The 11,139-nt window shown below is 34.8% G+C and overlaps 1 non-coding gene across 1 annotated transcript; it reads left to right on the plus strand.

Annotated features, from left to right (window-relative positions):
- The first annotated feature begins 433 nt into the window (after positions 1 to 433).
- On the plus strand, positions 434 to 540 carry LOC141694002 (small nucleolar RNA R71). The gene has a single exon (XR_012563336.1). It is a non-coding gene; the product is annotated as a small nucleolar RNA R71 (small nucleolar RNA).
- The last annotated feature ends 10,599 nt before the right edge of the window (positions 541 to 11,139 follow it).

An 11,139-nucleotide genomic window follows, 5' to 3' on the forward strand; every position in this document is an offset into this window, starting at 1 on the left:
TCTGCCACTTGACTCTATTTCACTTATACAGAATTACAAGACATCTCATATTTACAATTAGCCGACCTATTCTGCATATCTATCTAGTAGTCAACATGACTTAGAGAATCCTTTAGAATCTACTAGACTGAAATATGTTGTTTACAGAAATATGCTACAGTACTTATTTGTTACATAAGCTACACTCTCGATGGATGTCAAATTGTTATCCGTCGGGACTATAAAGTTCATCCGTCGGGACTATATAAGAACATTTGTCGAGAGCTACAAAATTCATCGAGTTAAATCTACTAAGGTGTTTTGTTTAACTTATCATCAAGTCCACCACATATTCCTAACAACCCATAATGCTCCACCTGATGCTGCATCGAGCATGAGTCTTGACTGTGCTCCCAAACCATTATAGAAGTAATTGATGATCATCCAATCAGGCATTCCATGATGAGGACACTTCCTAAGAATCTCCTTGTAGCACTCCCAAGTTTCATATAGAGATTCTCCCAATTGCTGTGCAAATTGAGTAAGAGCATTCCTCATTGCAGCTGTCTTCGCCGTAAGGAAGAATTTAGTAAGAACCTACTGGTAGGAAGTGTAACCAGCACTTAGCTTTATCCCTCAGAGAAAAAGAGAAAAGTCACAGCTTCACAGCATCTTCATAAATATTATTGAACTTGAAGGTGTCACAAATCTTGATGAAATCCCTAATGTGCATATTGGGATCTTCCGTTGGAGAACCCCCAAACTGGACTGAATTTTGTACCCATTGAATTAGGCCAGGCTTGATCTCAAAGGTATTAGCTGTGATAGTTGGCCTGACAATGCTAGATTGAATGTCATTGATCTTGGGTTGAGAAAAATCCATTAACGCTTTCGTTGGTGCTGCTGGATCTCCCATTGTAATGAGTACCTAAAACACAAACAAGTAAATCGTGAAAGTAAAAGAATCTGAGTCAGTGAACTTTAACGACCACTAAATGTCAAGCACATAAACTAAAAATTAACACCGAGTTCTCGGTAGCGGCGCCAAAAACTTGTTAGGGCGAAAACACGCGTTAAAATTCTCGCAAGTATACGCGTTCGCAAGTAGTTTAAGATATAAATCATATTCGTTCCCACAGAGACTGGTTTAGGTTAAGTTCAATTTATGCACCTTTGCAACAATGTATGGTTATCACTCAATGTTAAGACAAATAACAAATTGGGTTTTGATTATACTAAGAGATTATACTAAATAACATTAACTAAGAGAACTGAAGTTGAATTACTTATATGAGACAAACATGGGGTTCTAACTTCATTAAATACTTCATTCAAAGTCATTGTTCTTAACCTTAGCATGCAATGGGGATGTCAACTAATCAGATAACACAAAACTAGTAAACGCCAACTTTCGTTGTATGAATACCCTACTACCAGACATCCACAAAAGAGATAGAAGCTGAATAGACACCAATTATGTTGATACCCTATATGTCTATAGAATTTGATAACATAAGGTTTAATACGTAAGTTATCTATCGTGATTACATAGGGCAGGTAAGATGGTTAAAATTACCTACGAATCATGCATAATAAATACATTAACCTATGCTAGCATGGCAAGTTCTAAACCTCTATATTCACTTTCGCTTCAATAGAGATTAACATTCTATCTTACATGTTAGCTACGCAGATAAGACGAATAAGCACAACAAATACTAGTATATCAATCAATCACCACACACCAAGATATTGAAATAAATTAACTATATAAATCCATAAGTAAATCTGTTAGAATCCCACGATAACGATTAGTTCATAACCGAACTCATCGTCACCATGGGTTCCAATGAAAGCATGATAATAAACAATATAAGAGTGCTAGGGTTTAAAGACAAATCGAAAACAAGCATTCGATGTACAATTATAATGAAGAATACAAAAGTCTTCTTCTCTATAGCCGTCTTGTGCTCTCTAGGTCTTCTTATTGCTCTCCCCTCGCTCGTTGTTAAAAACGAATTATTTAGGATGTATATAGGCTTCAGGACGATCAAGGCTTTAATTCTCTCAAAAATCAAGTAGAACTAGGATTCTGCCCAGACGACCCAACGCGGTCGCCCCGCTTACCAGCGCGGGCACGCCGTGCTTCTGTTGCTTCAGCATGGCCACCCCACATACCAGCGCGGGCGCGCCGTGCTACTGTAGTTGGAACTCTGAATCTTCTTCTTTTTGCTGTAACTTTTGTTCCACTCGTCTGAATTTGATGAATAAGCAGTCCACGCAAAGCTCTCGAGATCCTCTATATTTTGGGAATGGCCTTGACTTCAGATTCTTGCCTCCTTTCAACATATTACCTTGAAAAGCTCAATTAATCATCAAACTAATGCATGTAATGCATAAACACAAAAACACATAAAAAATACCAATAACTTGAGTCCAAAACACCAACTTAAGCTTGTAATGAAGCGTTCCAAGTAGATATAAAATCCACTTATCAACTTTTCATTCTTTCGAGTCAACTTGGTTAATGGCGTAACTATCTTTTGCAAAATCTTTAACGAATCTTCGATAATAACCAGCAAATGCCATGAAACTCTTGACTTCTGTAGGTGTCTTCTATCTTTCCGAACTCAAAATGGCTTCAATATTTGATGGATCAACTTTAATTCCTTCAATACTTATTACATGGCCTAAAAATTGTACTTCTTTTAGCCAAAACTCGCATTCGCGTAAAGTTGTTCTTTCCTTAAAGTTTCCAAACAATTCTTTGGTGTTTTGCATGCTCTGCTTCAGTCTTTGAGTAGATCAAGATGTCATCAATAAATACAATAACAAACTTATCCAAGTATTTCTTGAAAACTCTATTCATAAGATCCATGAATGCTGTTGGTGCATTAGTCAACCCAAACGCCATGACGAGGAACTCATAGTGACCATACCTGGTACGAAAACCAGTTTTAGGAATATCCTTTGCCTTAATCTTCAATTGATGGTAACCTGACCTTAAATCAATCTTCGAGAACCATGCGGCTCCTTTCAGTTGATCAAATAAATCATCAATCCTTTCCAAAGGATACTTATTCTTGATGGTTAACTTGTTTAGCTCGCGATAGTCGACACATAAATGCATATTACCATCCTTCTTCTTGACAAACACTACAGGTGCACCCCATGGGGATACACTAGGTCTTATAATTCCTCTGTTCAAAAGATCTTATAATTACGTCGCCAATTCCTTCATCTTAACTAGTGCCATTCGATATGGTTCTTTTAAAACTGGTTCAGTACCTGACGCTAGATCAATATAAACTCGATTTCTCGATCCAGAGGTAAGCCTGGAAGTTCATCAGAAGTAACCATTGAACTTCACAGCAAAACTTATCAACAATTTCTTCAGAAGTAAAAGATCTTGTAGCTCCAGAATCAATTAATACTTTTGCATTTACGGATTTCACAGAAAGCATACCTACCACTACACTCGGATTCTGCACTGCCTCCTTCATTGTCATGTTGAAAGTCCTCGCCTTGGGCTGATTCTGATGAGAATGGAATTAAGTCGGTATATGAAGTAGGATTTACCTCTAGAGTTCCAGATAAAAAGAAGTTGAGTTTAAAGCTAAGGAAAAAAATTTAAAAATACAGGTCTTCATTCTAAAAGTCAACTAGAAAAGAAAATTTGGGAAGTAACTGCTAGGCCTCACAAATCTAGTGCAAAAAGTGGTAGAAATGGAAAACAGGGTATTAATAAAGAAAGCAATTATAAATACATTCCTGATGCTCCTAGGAAAGCTTGTTTTAACTTTGAGAATACTAATCATAATGTTATTGATTGCATTAATAATAAAAAGAAAGCTACAGTTATTCCCGAGTCTCATATTAGTGCTAGATCATTATTTTATAAACCACAGACTCCCTGTTTACACTGTGGTAGTATTTGGAATTCCATTTATACTTGTGAAGAGTATCATAGTATGTATCATAACAATTATGATCCTTTTCCCAGGTTCAATAAAATTTCTATTTCTTCTAAATCTACCAAATTGAATGATCATGCAACTTATTGAGTTAAAACTGTCATGAAAAATCCTGATGGATCAAATCCTGATGGAGTAAATCCTGATGGACCAAATCCTAACCAGGATGTCTTCTGTTGCAAATAAACATAAGATGTCAAAAAGGACCCAACAAGTGTGGGTTCTTAAAAATCCTAATTGATTTTCATATTTGTGATTGCAGGGAAATAAAAAGAGTGTGCTAGTACTGGACAATGGCTGCTCTGCACATATGATTGGAAGTAAATCCCTGTTATCGGAATATGAGGAGAAGGTTGGCCCAATGGTTTCCTAAGGTGATGGAAATGTAGGAAAAACACTGGGATATGGCAATTTAATCATTGGGAATGTCATCATTCAAAATGTAGCTCTGGTAGAAGGACTCAAGCACAATCTATTGAGCATCAGTCAAATTACTGACAGAGGATATTATGTTGTATTCTATGACATTCACTGTGAAGTTGTTCATAAAATTATAAAGAAAGTTGGTTTCAAAGGGTACAGACATGGAAACATCTATGAAGCTAAACTTCATGCAAATACTGATGGACCTAAGACTTTCCTGATAAGTAAAGCACCAGTACATAAAAGTTGGAACTGGCACAAGAAGCCTTCTTATCTCAATTTCAACAATATTAATGAATTGGTGAGGAAATATTTGGCTAGAGGTCTACCAAATATGTATTAATCCCCTGATGGTTTGTGTGATGCATGTCAACAAGCCAAACAAAGAAGAAACTCTTTCAAAAGCAAGTCGTAATCCTCCATCAAGAAGCCATATCAAGTGCTACATCTGGATCTCTTTGGCCCTGTTAATATCATGTCAATTAATAAGAAAAGGTACACCTTAGTTGTTGTTGATAAGTATACCATATTTACATGGGTATTTTTCTTGCACGGGAAATATGAAACTCTAAATGTTCTTTTGGATCATCTAAGACAAATTAAGAATGGATCCAAGTACAAAGTGCAAATACTCCGGAAGAACAACTCCCGACACACCTCAGCAAAATGGTATTGTAGAAAGGAAGAACAAGACAGTGATTGAAGCTGGCAGAATAATGCTTGTGGAAGCAAATCTACCAACATACTTTTGGGTTGAAGCTGTCAGTATTGGATGTCATACTTAGAATTTGACTCTGATTAACAGACATGGACTAACTCCTTATCAAATGATCAAGGAAAAGAAGCCAATCTTGAAGCATCTTCACATTTTTGGATGTAAATGCTTTGTACTAAGAACACATCCTGAAATGCTTGGAAAGTTTGACAGAAAAGCTGATGAGTGTATTTTTGTTGGATTTCCTTCTTCAAAAGCCTATAAAGTATTTAATCTGAGAACTAAAAAATTGTTAAATCAATTCATATTTCCTTTGATGACAAGAAGATTTTTGGAATCAAAGAAGATACTCATGAAGAACTTGTATTTGCAAATAAAAAGCTCAAGTCAGGAAATGATCCAAATCCTGATGACTCGTCAAATCCTGATGATTAGTCAAATTGTGACAATGAGTCAAATCCTGCTGACAATACCGATCTTGATCTAGAGTTGATTTTTGAAGATGCACATGTTAAGGGGGAGCAACATCAACATACTGACAGTAAGAACTCTAGTGAATCAAATTCTGATGAAGCTGATGAATCAGGAAATATTGGATCAACTGAAAATTCTTCAAGCTCAACAAATAACAGCTCATCAGGAGGAGATCATTCAACTGAACATCAAGATCAATTTGGTGAACAATCCACAACTAGAATCTCTACTTAATTAGGAAATGACAACACCGATACATGGGCAGCTTCACATGAAAATGATGCATCCAATTCAGGGGGGCATCAGTAAATGGTACTGAACTTCCAACAGCTGTCAAATGGACAAAAGATCACACACCTAATCTTATCATTCGAGATCATGATGTTGGTGTTTATACAAGGAGTGCAACTGAGCATGAATGCCTCTTATCATAATTTTCTTTCTAAGGAGGAGCCAAAGAAAGTAGAGGATGCACTCAAAGATGTTGACTGGATTCAAGCAAAACAGGAAGATTTGAATGAATTTGAAAGAAAGGAAGTGTGAAAACTTATTCCTAGGACAAAGAATGAATCAGTAGTTGGCATAAATTTTCAGGAACAAGACATACTCAGATGGCACTATAATCAAGAACAAAGCATGACTTGTTGCAAAGGGAATTCCTAATGCTCGTGTTCAAACAAGGAGTGTAACTGAGCATGAATGCCTCCATCATAACTTTCTTTCTACGACGGAGCCAAAAAAAGTGGAGGATGCACTCAAAGATGCTGATTGGATTTAAGCAATGCAAGAAGAACTGAATGAGTTTGAAAGGACTGAAGTTTGGAAGCTTGTTCCCAGGCCAAAAAACAAATCGGTAGTTTGCCCAAAGTGGGTTTTCAGGAACAAGAAAGATTCAGATGGAACTATAATCAATAACAAAGCTAGACTTTTTGCAAAGGGATATCTAGAACAAGAGGGCATTGGCTATGATGAAACATTTGCTCATGCGGTAAGAATATAAACTATCATGATTTTTTAGCATATGTTGCGCATAAAAAATTCAAGGTCATTCAGATGGATGTCAAAAGTGCTTTTATGAGTAGAGAGTTAGAAGAAAAGGTATATGTTGAGAAACAACCTTGTTTAATTTATCCAAGATTTCCAAATCATGTGTACGGACTTAATAATGTTTTATATGGATTCAAACATGCACTAAGGGCATAGTATGAAACACTTGCAAAATTTCTGATTAAAAGTGGTTTCAAAAGGGGTACAATTGACAAAACCTTGTTTTACATTAATAAGGGTAATGATCTGCTTTGGTGAAAATCTATGTTGATGACATAATTTTTGGGTCTACTAATAACAAACTGTGCAAGAAATTTTCTGATCTTATAAAGTCAAGGTATCAGATGAGTATGATGGGGGAACTGAGCTACTTTCTTAGACTACAATTCACACAGACTGATGAGGGAATTTTCATTATTCAGTATAAGTATACAAAAAATCTATTGGCTAGATTCAATATGCAGGAAAGTACTACATCTACAACTCCAATGGCCAGTGCTACTAACTTGGATCCTGATCAAGGTAATGAGGTTGATATCACTGCTTATAGAGGTATGATTGGCTCATTATTGTATTTAACTTCCAGTAGACCAAATATTATGTATGCAACTTGTTTGTGTTCAAGATTTCAGGCCAAACCTATAGTTACTCATTTGGTTGCTGTGAAAAGAATTGTGAGATACTTAAAGGGGACTCAGTGTCTTGGTTTATGGTATATAAGAGAATCAGATTTTAGTCAGGTAGGCTATTCAGATGTTGATTTTGCATGATGCAAAATTGACAGAAAGAGTACCTTAGGTGGTTGTCAGTATCTGGGTGAAAGACTTGTTACATGGCAAAGCAAGAAATAGAAATCCATCTCTACATCTACAGCTGAAGCTGAATATATTGCTGCAGGTAGTTGTTGTGCTCAGATTCTTTGGATGAGAAATCAGCTTTTGGACTATGGATTATCTTACTCAAAGATCCCTATCTATCGTGACAATCAAAGTGCAATAGCTATGACAGGAAATCCAATGCAACACTCTCTCACAAAACACAGAAGGAATAATTGAGCGTCATTTTATTCAGACTGATCAATAAGTAGCTGACATCTTCACCAAGCCATTACTAGAAGCAACCTTTATAAAGCTTATATATGAACTTAGAACAATCTGCTGTAACACCCCCAGATCCAGGGTGGAATCTTGGTTGTCACTATAATATCTGGGATATAACGTGTAATTATTTTGTCAATAAATGAATATTATGTGATTATTATATGAATTTTTGGTGAATTGTGTGTTAATTAGTATCTGTGTTTGGTGTTTATATGGGATAAAATTTGCGAATTTCAATTTTTATATGTCTAAAATAAAGTATAAATTATTTTGATATTTTTCTAGTAATTTATATGTTATTATATGCTTCTATAAAGGACTTATAAATTTAATAAATTATTTTTCGGATTAATTATAAATTATTTTGATTATTCTGAAATCATCCAACTTCAATGGTTTTTACGTTTTTACTACCCGGAAAACTCGGGAAAACTCCTTTATAACCTAATTTGATTATTTCGAGCATTTTCCGTGTTTTGACTTTTTCGATCTGGGTTACGGTTTTACCTGTACGATTTTTGGTACAAAGTTTACGATACTATTTTCGTTTCAGTAAACCGATAAAACCTGTATATTCGAGAAACATGATATTTTGAATAAACTATTATATTATCTTCTCGTAATTCGTGTAACCAAAGTGTTGAGACCAAGATTTTAATTTAAAAAGCCTGGTTTTGATAATTATCCTAAAAATCGGTACCGAATTGGATCAGTTTTATCAATACTTAACGATTAAGTATTTTATTTTTATATCTGATATGATCCAACGGGGTACCAATATTCCGTAAATATAAATAGCCAATACCGTATCATATTTTGTACAGATAAACACAATTAATCAGTAAAATTATATAGTTATCCAGAGAAAACAGTAAAATTTATATTGTTCTTCGTAATCAAACCAAGAATCGATGGCGTTAGCAAAATCGGATTTTGGTATGTGAGTAACCAAAATGAAGCCCTTGAAGTGTACAATCATGTTTCATAACCCATACACCTGCAGAATCATTCAGTAAATTCCTATATTTTTATTTTTTTTTGAATTAAATTGGATTAAATTATGAATTTTTGATTTTGATGTTGTTTATGTGATTGATGCTTGAATGTTGTGAAAATTGAATCCTGATCATTTTGATATGTCATAATAGTGATTTGGAGTTCAATAATATGTTCAAAATTGAGTTTGATTCTCTAAAATTAAAATTAGCGTTTATATTCGGTTTGAATGTTTTCAGTTGAATTTGGGCGTTTTTGATCTAGGGGCTATGAGTGAAATTAATTGGTACTAGTTTGTAGATTGGGTAAAAAGGAATCGATTGGTGTTGGTTTGATGAACAAACGATACCTGACTCGACTAACTGGAGCAACGAAGAACTCGTCGTCCGGCGAGTTTTCTTCGAGCTTTTATGGCCAACTCAGGGATTATTAGTTGGATTTGATTGCATGGTTGTGTTCCTAGTGTTCTTTAGATTGTTTCTGGAGCTTGTGGTAACCAAACAGTACCGAAATTGCCTTCTCCGGCGAGACAGGGCATTTTTCAGCAAAATCAACGGTGACCACTCTAAAATTGCAGTTTGGTCCCCGCAGTTTTGAAGAAGAAACAGTTTAGTGCCTGTAGTTTCCAGAGTTTGCAAAAATAGAATTCCTATTTTAAAAATTTTCAAAAATTATATTATCTATTTATTTTAATTTTAGAAAATTATTTTTAATATTTAAAAAAATTCCAAAAATCTTTATTTTAATTTCAAAATTCATTTTTAATTCAAAAATAAATCTGAAGTATTTAATTAATTAATTTTAGTTAATAATAAATTATTTAATTGGTCAATTAATTTAAATATTAATTAATTAATTAGTTATTAATTAGTTTTAATTTATTATTTAATTAGATTTATTTATTTATTTTGATTAAAAAAATTCCAAATTCTTTTTTTGAGCTTTAGAAAATATTATTCTAAATTATGTTTGAGGCTTGATAATTATTAATAATGATTTTCAAGTCGAATTCGGGTTTCAAACCTTGTTGTTTATTTATAAAATGATTCTGTTACCCGTTTTAATTCTGAAAAATGTTTAAAGATTCGTATTAAATACCAGAAAAATCATTTTAACCCTGAACCTTCGCTGAAAAATTACACATGCTATATGCTATGTGTGATCTGATTATTGTGGATATGCCTATGTGTTCATTGTTTGACGGTTTTAGTCATAACTTTCAATCCATATGTTGGATTTGGGTAAAACAAAGGGTAAATAGAAGCATGTAACGTCTATGTGACGATTAGAATAAGATGAGGATGAGTATTGATAGATATATGTAATGTTCAGCAGAGGAAGTGGGGGGCAGAAAAGGAAAGCAAGTGATCAGTGAATAGAATCAATAGGCAAGCGCAAGTGAAGTGAAAGTCAATTGAGATAAGGCAAGTGTTCTTAACCTTTCTCGAAGTATGTTGCAAGTATTTCGAATAGTTCTAGTTTAATATTGCAAGTGCTTTGAATTTACTAACCCTAAACCCTGATCAAACTAATTGATATTTGAGTCGTAATCCTTATTGTTTGAAAACCATTGATTGTTTAATTACCAGATACTAAACCACATACATACGATACTACTTCCCCAATACATATACAACATATACGAGTTACTGAAATGGCTTTGCCTATAAACACTTATACTTTCTACAATACCTTGTAATATCAGAGAACCAAATCTTGTATAACCATTAAACCCTTGTTCTGATATTAGTTGATTCTTCTACAAGCTTGAAGCCATTCTTTATGCGTACCTTGTTATACCTTTTTGGTACTCATGAATTACCTTATTCTTTGAGATGAATGTCTTATCAATGCTATTTATTCTGAACCCCAAACTTCTGACCCGAGTTTGGAGTGTGTCACAGGTTTGGTATTAGAGCTAAGGTTATAAGTCACAGACACAAGCCTAGATTATCAGGATTAGGTAGAGGGTTAGGATTAGAGATAAGAGATAAAAAGATAGGATATTGAGAGGTTGAGTGCGACTTTATAGTAGACTTTGGTATGATTCGTGTTGTGATTTGAGATTCTTAACTTGCATTGTTCATTTTCAGATAGCGGAGATGGCAGATCCTATTATCCCTATACCATTTGATCATTCGGAGCCTTTAGTTCGAGGACCATCATCTCCACCCAGATCTGATCTATACCCTTTTCTTCCACCAGTGTTAGCTATATTACCTCCTGTTGGGACAGCTGCACCCCTTCGAGCTATTCCACCACCCCTTGATGTGAGACCACCTATTCGAGGACCCCCACCTGCTGGTTCTAATTCTACCGTACATTTAGTTGCGGGTGCATCTTTTCAGTTTACCCCACACCATGTTCCACACCATCAGTTTGAGGCTTTTTTTATAAATCGACAGACCCTGTTTGCACAGATCCAGGAGTT

The sequence above is a fragment of the Apium graveolens genome, chromosome 10 (assembly GCF_009905375.1).
Source record: "Apium graveolens cultivar Ventura chromosome 10, ASM990537v1, whole genome shotgun sequence".
Classification (NCBI taxonomy): domain Eukaryota; kingdom Viridiplantae; phylum Streptophyta; class Magnoliopsida; order Apiales; family Apiaceae; genus Apium; species Apium graveolens.